This window comes from Lytechinus variegatus, chromosome 1, assembly GCF_018143015.1.
Source record: "Lytechinus variegatus isolate NC3 chromosome 1, Lvar_3.0, whole genome shotgun sequence".
NCBI lineage: Eukaryota > Metazoa > Echinodermata > Echinoidea > Temnopleuroida > Toxopneustidae > Lytechinus > Lytechinus variegatus.
The window spans coordinates 1655479-1668291 of record NC_054740.1 but is presented as its reverse complement, the minus strand read 5'-3'; positions in this window follow the sequence as shown (position 1 = coordinate 1668291).

Sequence of the window (12813 nt, the reverse complement as noted above, 5' to 3'; positions counted from 1 at the left end):
ACTCCCCATATACTGCGCGCTCGTACATTATGTTTGCAATAGAACACTTTTACGCGAACTTACCCGGCGATCGAGTACACTATAAGCACGATTCGTTTATTATAAGATCGTAACACACGCATTCCACGAGGGAAGTAACTTATGAGTGCAAACCAAAATCTCTTCCAGACTAGCTAATTTGCATGTGCGGTAACCCAAAATGTCAAAGGCAATAATTAGCATGTTCGTTTAGTAAACAAGTGGAATGCCTCTGGCCGTCTCACCTGCATCACGCAGTTCAATATAGCAGCAGTGCTGACTTTGAATACTACTCTAACTCGCACAAGATGTTCAGTGATACATGGTTACACTTATGTCCACTTTTTATGAACTAGACCAATAAACTTACAGAGATATGAAGGTTATTCAACAAAAACCCCCACATGGCCAAAGTTCATTGACCTTACATGACCTTTGACCTTAATCTTGAGACCTGAAACTTGCACAAAATGTTCAGTGATGCTTGATTACTATTAAGTTCATGTTTCATGAACCATATCCATAAACTTTCAAAGTTATGATGGGAATTCAACAGATACCCCCAATTCGGCCAAAGTTCATCGACCCTAAATGACCTTTGACCTTGATCATGTGACATAAAACTCACGCAGGATGGTCAGTGATAATTGATTAACCTTATGTCCAAGTTTCATGAACTAGGTCCATATGTTTTCTAAGTTATGATGACATTTCAAAAACTTAACCTCAGGTTAAGATTTCGATGTTGATTCCTCCAACATGGTCTAACAGGCGCGGATCCAGGAGGGGGCCGAGCCGGTCCCGGCCCCCCTATTTTTTGACATTACTTGCAGAAAAAAGTGTACTCTTTATCCTAATAGTAACTACGAAAAACAGAAAGAAAAGTAAGAAAGAGGTATTATACCCATGATGTGCAATTTACAGCCTCGTAACGGCCGGCCCGACCCCGAAAGGAAACAAGAAAAAGATGAGGGAAAGAATTGAAAAATAGACTTAATATCAAAATTTTCAGCTCGCGCTGCGCGCTCGCATTGTTTGATTTGTGAGATACCTATCCTATTTGGAAATTCTTGCCAAAATTTGTCAAAATGCTTCTTATTATGTCAGTATAAAAAAGAATTTAGGCGTGCTTCGCGCTCGCATTTAATTGTTTGAGACACACAGCTTGTTGATTATTTAAATAAAAACGCGCTTAGACTGTCCAGTTTTCAGGTCGGAATATCAAAAATGTTGAGCTCGCGCTTTGCACTATCATTATTTAATTAAAGATACTTGTATCCTCTTCATTAATCACAAAAAAACAGTCCTAATTGAGTCCCTTTTCACGTTACTATGATAAAATTTCGGCTCGCGCTTCGTGCTCGCATTGTTTAGTTCGATACTTATCTTTGTTCATGATTATAAAAATTGCTCAGAATCTTCAGTTCTAAGGACATAGAATATCAAAGAATTTGAGCTCGCCCTTCGCGTTCGCATTATATATTAAGTCCACATGAGCTATCTTATCTTGTTTATAACAATAAAAACTTACTTAAGACTTCAGTCTTTATTAGGATTACCCCCTGAACCCCCCCCAAAAAAAAAATCAAATTATAGCGGCCAATCGAGAAGAATGTTGATGAAAATAATTTTTCGCCCCCCCCCCTATTGGCGAAAACTGGATCCGCCCCTGTCTAAGTTAATTGACCCTAAATGACCTTTGATCTTGGTCATGTGAATTGAAACTCTAATAGGATGTTCAGTAATACTTGATTAACCTTATGGCCAAGTTTCATGAAATAGGTCCATATACTTTCTACGTTATGATGTCATTTCAAAAACTTAACCTCAGGTTAAGAATTGATGTTGACGCCGTCGCCGTCGGAAAAGCGGCGCCTATAGTCTCACTCTGCAACGCAGGTGAGACAAAAAACAGGACAGATTTTGAAAAGTATAAAAAAAAATTGTTTCAAATTATGATCTCTATATTTTGGTGTCAATGCGTGCTCTGGAGTCTTATCCTTCATATGCCATTAAAATAAATTAGTTTCGTTCATGCTTGAGTGAACAGGGAATGTTTTTGTCTGGGGTAGAACAGGAGGCTTGCGCCAAAATGGCATAAAATTATCAATATGATGGTCGGACTTCTTGCTAATCAGCAGACTTCCCCTTAACCTTTCCATTATCTTTGCCATAATTTTTTAATTATGCGGTCAAAATTCATTTCCAAATTTACTTATTTGCTGGAATAGTTCAGTTGTTCCTTTTTGATGTTTTCTTTTAGCTTTGAATATTTCTTCTTTAGGCAAGAACGTTTTTTTTTACCCAAAGTATGGGAGATCGAGCGTTTTTTTTCAAATCCTTTCATTGTGTGCTACAAAGGTTATGGTTCCTTTGAACAGTGGCATACTGAGGGTTGGGGGCTTGGGGTGCCCCCCCCCAAAAAAAAAAAAAATAAAAAGAATCATGACCAAACAAAAAAATGGAAAGGAAAATAACAGAAAACATAGAAAGTGAAGTATGATATCATTTTCTGAAAATCATGTTAAAATCACAAAATTTGATATTTTGAATTAAAAAGTGGAAATTTTTGCTTCCTCGCTTCACAACTTTTTAATACATTTTACCAGATCTGCCATATCTTGCTCCTTCATAATTGACTCAATACACCATTGCCATTGAAAGACATGAATCCTTTCCTGTTTGTCCTGTCAGGCACACAGTTAAACTTGGTGTTTGAATTACAAAATATCCCAATTAATACTGCAAATCTTCTTACTTGGGATGACAAAAAGTCTCTTCTTTTCTTACTTATGAAGGAAAATTCAAGGTAAAAGAAGTTTAAATGAAAAACCATTTAATTCAGGAAAATAAATAAATTTGTAAATGGAATTTGACAGCATAATTCGAAAACTATGGCAAAGATAATGAAAAGATTAAGAGGAAGTCTGCTGAGTAGCCAGACTCTAATCATCAAATTTCCCATCTCTGCCATTTTTCGCAAGCCTCTTTTTGAAAAATAGTCCCGTGTTTGCTCAAGCGTGAACAAAATTTATTTTTTGAATGGCATTTCAAAGTTAAGATCTTAGAACATCTACTAACATCAAAATATAGACGTAATGATTTGAAACAATTTTTTATAGACTTTTCAAAAGTGTCCCGTTTTTTTATACGCACTGTATACGATTTTAGTTTAGAAGGGATTTGCCAAAAATCCCTTCAAATTTATAACATTTGTGGCTAAAGTCATTATTACATTTGTGGGCGATCAAAAATCATAACATTTGTGGGTACAGTGTTATTACATTTGTGGGCGTTGTGGGTAAAGTGTTATTACATCTGTGGGTGCAACACCCCCCCCCCCCCCAATAAAAAAAAGAAAACCAAACTTTGGGGTCAGTATAACAGCCCCCTTTGATCTTTCCGCTGCCTCTACCGGAGATTCTTTATTTTGTTAACAACTAAGATTGCTGTATATCTTAACACGTGAAAATTTGAGGATGGCAAAAGAAATAGAGACCTTTTTACCTAATGGCTAATCACGACTTGATCTACTATTCCCTTAATAGAATTAGCATAGGCCTATGAGACGCAATACAAACATTGTTTTGTTTATAAGTGATATCGCTTGTGATATCGATACTTTATAAAGCGCAACGTATCGTCTCAGATTTGTGCTTGCTTGATTGGGTGTCTGGAAAACGAAGACAGAAGACCGGGGCCATCGCATCCGTCTAGCTAAAATAAACCATTATTATATTCAGATCAAATTCAGGAATATTCTGATATTGGATATGTAATCAGTTATCATTAGTTGATAAGTTAATGATTAATTGTAAGGATATGGTTATCAACTAGGGCATAATTAATACCTAACAATTATAACGTACATAATTTTTTTCACCCACGGAATTCAGCAATTGCAATTCTCAAAACTGTCATAAAATTGAAAACTTGCATACAATACACCTCATACTGCACAATCACGTACAAGCAGACTCAACTTAAACTGGCGTTTGCAACTATTTTACTTCCATTGACATTACGCATGTCCCGGTCTTCGATCTTCGTTTTCCAGACTTGTTGTTGGGTGTCTGGAAAACGAAGACAGAAGACCGGGGCCATCGCATCCGTGTAGCTAAAATAAACCATTATTATATTCAGATCAAATTCAGGAATATTCTGATATTGGATATGTAATGAATTATGATTGGTTGATAAGTTAATGATAATTGATTGAGCAATATATCGCGCTCAGCTCAGCTGGCATTAAAATTTTATACCATTGACATAACGCATGTCCCCGGTCTTCGATCTTCGTTTTCCAGACCTGTTGTTGGGTGTCTGGAAAACGAAGACAGAAGACCGGGGCCATCGCATCCGTCTAGCTAAAATAAACCATTATTATATTCAGATCAAATTCAGGAATATTCTGATATTGGATATGTAATCAGTTATCATTGGTTGATAAGTTAATGATTAATTGTAAGGATATCGTTATCAGCTAGGGCATAATTAATACATAACAATTATAACGTACATAATTTATTTCACCCACGGAATTCAGCAATTGCAATTCTCAAAACTGTCATAAAATTGAAAACTTGCATACAATACACCTCATACTGCACAATCACGTACAAGCAGACTCAACTTAAACTGGCGTTTGCAACTATTTTACTACCATTGACATTACGCATGTCCCCGGTCTTCGGTCTTCGTTTTCCAGACCTGTTGTTGGGTGTCTGGAAAACGAAGACAGAAGACCGGGCCATCGCATCCGTCTAGCTAAAATAAACCATTATTATATTCAGATCAAATTCAGGAATATTCTGATATTGGATATGTAATCAGTTATCATTGGTTGATAAGTTAATGATTAATTGTAAGGATATCGTTATCAGCTAGGGCATAATTAATACATAACAATTATAACGTACATAATTTATTTCACCCACGGAATTCAGCAATTGCAATTCTCAAAACTGTCATAAAATTGAAAACTTGCATACAATACACCTCATACTGCACAATCACGTACAAGCAGACTCAACTTAAACTGGCGTTTGCAACTATTTTACTACCATTGACATTACGCATGTCCCCGGTCTTCGGTCTTCGTTTTCCAGACCTGTTGTTGGGTGTCTGGAAAACGAAGACAGAAGACCGGGGCCATCGCATCCGTCTAGCTAAAATAAACCATTATTATATTCAGATCAAATTCAGGAATATTCTGATGTTGGATATGTAATGAATTATGATTGGTTGATAAGTTAATGATTAATGATAATTGATTGAGCAATATATCGCGCTCAGCTCAGCTGGCATTAAAATTTTATACCATTGACATAACGCATGTCCCGGTCTTCGATCTTCGTTTTCCAGACCTGTTGTTGGGTGTCTGGAAAACGAAGACAGAAGACCGGGGATCGCATCCGTCTAGCTAAAATAAACCATTATTATATTCAGATCAAATTCAGGAATATTCTGATGTTGGATATGTAATGAATTATGATTGGTTGATAAGTTAATGATTAATGATAATTGATTGAGCAATATATCGCGCTCAGCTCAGCTGGCATTAAAATTTTATACCATTGACATAACGCATGTCCCCGGTCTTCGATCTTCGTTTTCCAGACCTGTTGTTGGGTGTCTGGAAAACGAAGACAGAAGACCGGGGCCATCGCATCCGTCTAGCTAAAATAAACCATTATTATATTCAGATCAAATTCAGGAATATTCTGATATTGGATATGTAATGAATTATGATTGGTTGATAAGTTAATGATTAATTGTATGGATATCGTAATGTGAATGATAATTGATTGAGCAATATATCGCGCTCAGCTCAGCTGGCATTAAAATTTTATACCATTGACATAACGCATGTCCCCGGTCTTCGATCTTCGTTTTCCAGACCTGTTGTTGGGTGTCTGGAAAACGAAGACAGAAGACCGGGGCCATCGCATCCGTGTAGCTAAAATAAACCATTATTATATTCAGATCAAATTCAGGAATATTCTGATATTGGATATGTAATGAATTATGATTGGTTGATAAGTTAATGATTAATTGTATGGATATCGTAATGTGAATGATAATTGATTGAGCAATATATCGCGCTCAGCTCAGCTGGCATTAAAATTTTATACCATTGACATAACGCATGTCCCTGGTCTTCGATCTTCGTTTTCCAGACCTGTTGTTGGGTGTCTGGAAAACGAAGACAGAAGACCGGGGCCATCGCATCCGTCTAGCTAAAATAAACCATTATTATATTCAGATCAAATTCAGGAATATTCTGATATTGGATATGTAATCAGTTATCATTGGTTGATAAGTTAATGATTAATTGTAAGGATATCGTTATCAACTAGGGCATAATTAATACCTAACAATTATAACGTACTAATTTATTTCACCCACGGAATTCAGCCACTGCAATTCTCAAAACTGTCATAAAATTGAAAACTTGCATACAATACACCTCATACTGCACAATCACGTACAAGCAGACTCAACTTAAACTGGCGTTTGCAACTATTTTACTTCCATTGACATTACGCATGTCCCCGTCTTCGATCTTCGTTTTCCAGACTTGTTGTTGGGTGTCTGGAAAACGAAGACAGAAGACCGGGGCCATCGCATCCGTGTAGCTAAAATAAACCATTATTATATTCAGATCAATTCAGGAATATTCTGATGTTGGATATGTAATGAATTATGATTGGTTGATAAGTTAATGATAATTGATTGAGCAATATATCGCGCTCAGCTCAGCTGGCATTAAAATTTTATACCATTGACATAACGCATGTCCCCGGTCTTCGATCTTCGTTTTCCAGACCTGTTGTTGGGTGTCTGGAAAACGAAGACAGAAGACGGGGCCATCGCATCCGTCTAGCTAAAATAAACCATTATTATATTCAGATCAAATTCAGGAATATTCTGATATTGGATATGTAATCAGTTATCATTGGTTGATAAGTTAATGATTAATTGTAAGGATATCGTTATCAGCTAGGGCATAATTAATACATAACAATTATAACGTACATAATTTATTTCACCCACGGAATTCAGCAATTGCAATTCTCAAAACTGTCATAAAATTGAAAACTTGCATACAATACACCTCATACTGCACAATCACGTACAAGCAGACTCAACTTAAACTGGCGTTTGCAACTATTTTACTACCATTGACATTACGCATGTCCCCGGTCTTCGGTCTTCGTTTTCCAGACCTGTTGTTGGGTGTCTGGAAAACGAAGACAGAAGACCGGGGCCATCGCATCCGTCTAGCTAAAATAAACCATTATTATATTCAGATCAAATTCAGGAATATTTGATATTATGGTATATGTTAATGATTAATTGTAAGGATATCGGTTATCAACTAGGATTAATTGTAAGGATAATTTATACCTAACAATTAATAAACAATTATAACGTAATTTATTTCACCCACGGAATTCAGCAATTGCAATTCTCAAAACTGTCATAAAATTGAAAACTTGCATACAATACACCTCATACTGCACAATCACGTACAAGCAGACTCAACTTAAACTGGCGTTTGCAACTATTTTACTTCCATTGACATTACGCATGTCCCCGGTCTTCGATCTTCGTTTTCCAAACCTGTTGTTGGGTGTCTGGAAAACGAAGACAGAAGACCGGGCCATCGCATCCGTCTAGCTAAAATAAACCATTATTATATTCAGATCAAATTCAGGAATATTCTGATGTTGGATATGTAATGAATTATGATTGGTTGATAAGTTAATGATTAATGATAATTGATTGAGCAATATATCGCGCTCAGCTCAGCTGGCATTAAAATTTTATACCATTGACATAACGCATGTCCCCGGTCTTCGATCTTCGTTTTCCAGACCTGTTGTTGGGTGTCTGGAAAACGAAGACAGAAGACCGGGGATCGCATCCGTCTAGCTAAAATAAACCATTATTATATTCAGATCAAATTCAGGAATATTCTGATGTTGGATATGTAATGAATTATGATTGGTTGATAAGTTAATGATTAATGATAATTGATTGAGCAATATATCGCGCTCAGCTCAGCTGGCATTAAAATTTTATACCATTGACATAACGCATGTCCCCGGTCTTCGATCTTCGTTTTCCAGACCTGTTGTTGGGTGTCTGGAAAACGAAGACAGAATACGGGGCCATCGCATCCGTCTAGCTAAAATAAACCATTATTATATTCAGATCAAATTCAGGAATATTCTGATATTGGATATGTAATGAATTATGATTGGTTAATGATTAATTGTATGGATATCGTAATGTGAATGATAATTGATTGAGCAATATATCGCGCTCAGCTCAGCTGGCATTAAAATTTTATACCATTGACATAACGCATGTCCCCGGTCTTCGATCTTCGTTTTCCAGACCTGTTGTTGGGTGTCTGGAAAACGAAGACAGAAGACCGGGGCATCGCATCCGTCTAGCTAAAATAAACCATTATTATATTCAGATCAAATTCAGGAATATTCTGATATTGGATATGTAATCAGTTATCATTGGTTGATAAGTTAATGATTAATTGTAAGGATATCGTTATCAGCTAGGGCATAATTAATACATAACAATTATAACGTACATAATTTATTTCACCCACGGAATTCAGCAATTGCAATTCTCAAAACTGTCATAAAATTGAAAACTTGCATACAATACACCTCATACTGCACAATCACGTACAAGCAGACTCAACTTAAACTGGCGTTTGCAACTATTTTACTTCCATTGACATTACGCATGTCCCCGGTCTTCGATCTTCGTTTTCCAGACCTGTTGTTGGGTGTCTGGAAAACGAAGACAGAAGACCGGGGCCATCGCATCCGTCTAGCTAAAATAAACCATTATTATATTCAGATCAAATTCAGAATATTCTGATGTTGGATATGTAATGAATTATGATTGGTTGATAAGTTAATGATTAATGATAATTGATTGAGCAATATATCGCGCTCAGCTCAGCTGGCATTAAAATTTTATACCATTGACATAACGCATGTCCCCGGTCTTCGATCTTCGTTTTCCAGACCTGTTGTTGGGTGTCTGGAAAACGAAGACAGAAGACCGGGGATCGCATCCGTCTAGCTAAAATAAACCATTATTATATTCAGATCAAATTCAGGAATATTCTGATGTTGGATATGTAATGAATTATGATTGGTTGATAAGTTAATGATTAATGATAATTGATTGAGCAATATATCGCGCTCAGCTCAGCTGGCATTAAAATTTTATACCATTGACATAACGCATGTCCCCGGTCTTCGATCTTCGTTTTCCAGACCTGTTGTTGGGTGGTCTGGAAAACGAAGACAGAAGACCGGGGCCATCGCATCCGTCTAGCTAAAATAAACCATTATTATATTCAGATCAAATTCAGGAATATTCTGATATTGGATATGTAATGAATTATGATTGGTTGATAAGTTAATGATTAATTGTATGGATATCGTAATGTGAATGATAATTGATTGAGCAATATATCGCGCTCAGCTCAGCTGGCATTAAAATTTTATACCATTGACATAACGCATGTCCCCGGTCTTCGATCTTCGTTTTCCAGACCTGTTGTTGGGTGTCTGGAAAACGAAGACAGAAGACCGGGGCCATCGCATCCGTCTAGCTAAAATAAACCATTATTATATTCAGATCAAATTCAGGAATATTCTGATATTGGATATGTAATGAATTATGATTGGTTGATAAGTTAATGATTAATTGTATGGATATCGTAATGTGAATGATAATTGATTGAGCAATATATCGCGCTCAGCTCAGCTGGCATTAAAATTTTATACCATTGACATAACGCATGCCCCCGGTCTTCGATCTTCGTTTTCCAGACCTGTTGTTGGGTGTCTGGAAAACGAAGACAGAAGACCGGGGCCATCGCATCCGTCTAGCTAAAATAAACCATTATTATATTCAGATCAAATTCAGGAATATTCTGATATTGGATATGTAATCAGTTATCATTGGTTGATAAGTTAATGATTAATTGTAAGGATATCGTTATCAACTAGGGCATAATTAATACCTAACAATTATAACGTACTAATTTATTTCACCCACGGAATTCAGCCACTGCAATTCTCAAAACTGTCATAAAATTGAAAACTTGCATACAATACACCTCATACTGCACAATCACGTACAAGCAGACTCAACTTAAACTGGCGTTTGCAACTATTTTACTTCCATTGACATTACGCATGTCCCCGGTCTTCGGTCTTCGTTTTCCAAACCTGTTGTCGGGTGTCTGGAAAACGAAGACAGAAGACCGGGGCCATCGCATCCGTCTAGCTAAAATAAACCATTATTATATTCAGATCAAATTCAGGAATATTCTGATGTTGGATATGTAATGAATTATGATTGGTTGATAAGTTAATGATTAATGATAATTGATTGAGCAATATATCGCGCTCAGCTCAGCTGGCATTAAAATTTTATACCATTGACATAACGCATGTCCCCGGTCTTCGATCTTCGTTTTCCAGACCTGTTGTTGGGTGTCTGGAAAACGAAGACAGAAGACCGGGGCCATCGCATCCGTCTAGCTAAAATAAACCATTATTATATTCAGATCAAATTCAGGAATATTCTGATATTGGATATGTAATCAGTTATCATTGGTTGATAAGTTAATGATTAATTGTAAGGATATCGTTATCAGCTAGGGCATAATTAATACATAACAATTATAACGTACATAATTTATTTCACCCACGGAATTCAGCAATTGCAATTCTCAAAACTGTCATAAAATTGAAAACTTGCATACAATACACCTCATACTGCACAATCACGTACAAGCAGACTCAACTTAAACTGGCGTTTGCAACTATTTTACTACCATTGACATTACGCATGTCCCCGGTCTTCGGTCTTCGTTTCCAAACCTGTTGTTGGGTGTCTGGAAAACGAAGACAGAAGACCGGGGCCATCGCATCCGTCTAGCTAAAATAAACCATTATTATATTCAGATCAAATTCAGGAATATTCTGATATTGGATATGTAATCAGTTATCATTGGTTGATAAGTTTATGATTAATTGTAAGGATATCGTTATCAGCTAGGGCATAATTAATACATAACAATTATAACGTACATAATTTATTTCACCCACGGAATTCAGCAATTGCAATTCTCAAAACTGTCATAAAATTGAAAACTTGCATACAATACACCTCATACTGCACAATCACGTACAAGCAGACTCAACTTAAACTGGCGTTTGCAACTATTTTACTTCCATTGACATTACGCATGTCCCCGGTCTTCGATCTTCGTTTTCCAGACCTGTTGTTGGGTGTCTGGAAAACGAAGACAGAAGACCGGGGCCATCGCATCCGTCTAGCTAAAATAAACCATTATTATATTCAGATCAAATTCAGGAATATTCTGATGTTGGATATGTAATGAATTATGATTGGTTGATAAGTTAATGATTAATGATAATTGATTGAGCAATATATCGCGCTCAGCTCAGCTGGCATTAAAATTTTATACCATTGACATAACGCATGTCCCCGGTCTTCGATCTTCGTTTTCCAGACCTGTTGTTGGGTGTCTGGAAAACGAAGACAGAAGACCGGGGATCGCATCCGTCTAGCTAAAATAAACCATTATTATATTCAGATCAAATTCAGGAATATTCTGATGTTGGATATGTAATGAATTATGATTGGTTGATAAGTTAATGATTAATGATAATTGATTGAGCAATATATCGCGCTCAGCTCAACTGGGCAAAATTTTACACCATTGACATAACGCATGTCCCGGTCTTCGATCTTCGTTTTCCAGACCTGTTGTTGGGTGTCTGGAAAACGAAGACAGAAGACCGGGGCCATCGCATCCGTCTAGCTAAAATAAACCATTATTATATTCAGATCAAATTCAGGAATATTCTGATATTGGATATGTAATGAATTATGATTGGTTAATGATTAATTGTATGGATATCGTAATGTGAATGATAATTGATTGAGCAATATATCGCGCTCAGCTCAGCTGGCATTAAAATTTTATACCATTGACATAACGCATGTCCCCGGTCTTCGATCTTCGTTTTCCAGACCTGTTGTTGGGTGTCTGGAAAACGAAGACAGAAGACCGGGGCCATCGCATCCGTCTAGCTAAAATAAACCATTATTATATTCAGATCAAATTCAGGAATATTCTGATATTGGATATGTAATGAATTATGATTGGTTAATGATTAATTGTATGGATATCGTAATGTGAATGATAATTGATTGAGCAATATATCGCGCTCAGCTGGCATTAAAATTTTATACCATTGACATAACGCATGTCCCCGGTCTTCGATATTCGTTTTCCAGACCTGTTGTTGGGTGTCTGGAAAACGAAGACAGAAGACCGGGGCCATCGCATCCGTCTAGCTAAAATAAACCATTATTATATTCAGATCAAATTCAGGAATATTCTGATGTTGGATATGTAATAAATTATGATTGGTTGATAAGTTAATGATTAATGATAATTGATTGAGCAATATATCGCGCTCAGCTCAGCTGGCATTAAAATTTTATACCATTGACATAACGCATGTCCCCGGTCTTCGATCTTCGTTTTCCAGACCTGTTGTTGGGTGTCTGGAAAACGAAGACAGAAGACCGGGGATCGCATCCGTCTAGCTAAAATAAACCATTATTGTATTCAGATCAAATTCAGGAATATTCTGATATTGGATATGTAATGAATTATGATTGGTTGATAAGTTAATGATTAAT